The sequence below is a fragment of the Rattus norvegicus genome, chromosome 11 (assembly GCF_021556685.1).
Source record: "Rattus norvegicus strain SHRSP/BbbUtx chromosome 11, alternate assembly SHRSP_T2T, whole genome shotgun sequence".
Lineage (NCBI taxonomy): Eukaryota > Metazoa > Chordata > Mammalia > Rodentia > Muridae > Rattus > Rattus norvegicus.
In genome coordinates, this window is record NC_141544.1 from 14,092,693 (window position 1) to 14,095,800 (window position 3,108).

Consider the following 3,108-nt stretch of genomic DNA (forward strand, 5'->3'; position numbering starts at 1 on the left):
TCAGCTTGTTTCTCTTTTGTGTAGAGGAAGGCAACTGATTTATTTGAGTTAATTTTATACCCAGTCACTTTGCTGAAGTTGTTTATCAGCTTTAGTAGTTCTCTGGTGGAAATTTTGGGATCACTTAAATATACTATCATATCATCTGCAAATAGTGATATTTTGACTTCTTCTTTTCCGATCTGTATCCCCTTGATCTCCTTTTGTAGTCTGATTGCTCTGGCTAGAACTTCAAGAACTATATTGCATAAGTAGGGAGAGAGTGGGCAGCCTTGTCTAGTCCCTGATTTTAGTGGGATTGCTTCAAGTTTCTCTCCATTTAGTTTAATGTTACCAACTGGTTTGCTGTATATGGCTTTTACTATGTTTAGGTATGGGCCTTGAATTCCTATTCTTTCCAGGACTTTTATCATGAAGGGGTGTTGAATTTTGTCAAATGCTTTCTCAGCATCTAATGAAATGATCATGTGGTTCTGTTCTTTCAGTTTGTTTATATAATGGATCACGTTGATGGTTTTCCGTATATTAAACCATCCCTGCATGCCTGGGATGAAGCCTACTTGATCATGGTGGATGATTGTTTTGATGTGCTCTTGGATTCGGTTTGCCAGAATTTTTGAGTATTTTTGCGTCGATATTCATAAGGGAAATTGGTCTGAAGTTCTCTTTCTTTGTTGTGTCTTTGTGTGGTTTAGGTATAAGAGTAATTGGGGCTTCGTAGAAGGAATTCGGTAGTGCTCCATCTGTTTCAATTTTGTGGAATAGTTTGGATAATATTGGTATGAGGTCTTCTATGAAGGTTTGATAGAATTGTGCACTAAACCTGTCTGGACCTGGGCTCTTTTTGGTTGGGAGACCTTTAATGACTGCTTCTATTTCCTTAGGAGTTATGGGGTTGTTTAACTGGTTTATATGTTCCTGATTAAACTTCGATACCTGGTATCTGTCTAGGAAATTGTCCGTTTCCTGAAGATTTTCAAGTTTTGTTGAATATAGGTTTTTATAGTAAGATCTGATGATTTTTTGAATTTCCTCTGAATCTGTAGTTATGTCTCCCTTTTCATTTCTGATTTTGTTAATTTGGACACACTCTCTGGGTCCTCTCGATAGTCTGGCTAAGGGTTTATCTATCTTGTTGATTTTCTCAAAGAACCAACTTTTGGTTCTGTTGATTCTTTTTATGGTCCTTTTTGTTTCTACTTGGTTGATTTCAGCTCTGAGTTTGATTATTTCCTGCCTTCTACTCCTCCTGGGTGTATTTGCTTCTTTTTGCTCTAGAGCTTTTAGGTGTGCTGTCAAGCTGCTGACATATGCTCTTTCCTGTTTCTTTCTGCAGGCACACAGCGCTTTGAGTTTTCCTCTTAGCACAGCTTTCATTGTGTCCCATAAGTTTGGGTATGTTGTACCTTCATTTTTATTAAATTCTAAAAAGTTTTTAATTTCTTTCTTTATTTCTTCCTTGACTAGGTTATCATTGAGTAGAGCCTTGTTCAATTTCCACAGATATGTGGCATTCTTCTATTATTGTTATTGAAGACCAGTTTTAGGCCGTGATGGTCTGATAGGACGCATGGGATTATTTCTATCTTTCTGTACCTGTTGAGGCCCGTTTTTTGACCAACTATATGGTCAATTTTGGAGAAAGTACAATGAGGAGCTGAGAAGAAGGTATATCCTTTTGCTTTAGGATAGAATGTTCTATAAATATCCGTTAAGTCCATTTGGCTCATGACTTCTCTTTGTCTACGTCCCTGTTTAATTTCTGTTTCCATGATCTGTCCATTGATGAGAGTGGGGTGTTGAAACCTCCCACTATTATTGTGTGAGGTGCAATGTGTGTTTTGAGCTTTAGTAAGGTTTCTTTTTTTTCTTATATTTTTTTTTATTAACTTGAGTATTTCTTATATACATTTCGAGTGTTATTCCCTTTCTGGGGTATCTGGGCAAACACCCCCCTCCCCCTCCCCTTCCTTATGGGTGTTCCCCTCCCAACACTCGCCCATTGCCACCATCCCCCCAACAGTCTAGTTCACTGGGGGTTCAGTCTTAGCAGGACCCAGGCCTTCTCCTTCCACTGGTGCTCTTACTAGGATATTCATTGCTAACTATGAGGTCAGAGTCCAGGGTCAGTCCATGTATAGTCTTTAGGTAGTGGCTTAGTCCCTGGAAGCTCTGGTTGCTTGGCATTGTTGTACATATGGGGTCTCGAGCCCCTTCAAGATCTTCCAGTTGTTTCTCTGATTCCTTCAACGGGGGTCCTGTTCTCAGTTCAGTGGTTTGCTGCTGGCATTCGCCTTTGTATTTGCTGTATTCTGGCTGTGTCTCTCAGGAGACATCTACATCCGGTTCCTGTCGGCCTGCACTTCTTTGCTTCATCCATCTTGTGTAATTGGGTGGCTGTATATGTATGGGCCACATGTGGGGCAGTCTCTGAATGGGTGTTCCTTCAGTCTCTGTTTTAATCTTTGCCTCTCTCTTCCCTGCCAAGGGTATTCTTGTTCCCCCTTTAAAGAAGGAGTGAAGCATTCACATTTTGATCATCCGTCTTGAGTTTCATTTGTTCTAGGTATCTAGGGTAATTCAAGCAGTTGGGCTAATAGCCACTTATCAATGAGTGCATACCATGTATGTCTTTCTGTGATTGGGTTAGCTCAGTCAGGATGATATTTTCCAGTTCCAACCATTTGCCTATGAATTTCATAACGTCGTTGTTTTTGATAGCTGAGTAATATTCCATTGTGTAGATGTACCACATTTTTTGTATCCATTCCTCTGTTGAAGGGCATCTGGGTTTTTTCTAGCTTCTGGCTATTATAAATAAGGCTGCTATGAACATAGTGGAGTACGTGTCTCTTTTATATGTTGGGGCATCTTTTGGGTATATGCCCAAGAGAGGTATAGCTGGATCCTCAGGCAGTTCAATATCCAATTTTCTGAGGATCCTCCAGACTGATTTCCAGAATGGTTGTACCAGTTTGCAATCCCACCAACAATGGAGGAGTGTTCCTCTTTCTCCACATCCTCGCCAGCATCTGTTGTCCCCTGAGTTTTTGATCATAGCCATTCTCACCGGTGTGAGGTGAAATCTCAGGGTTGTTTTGATTTGCA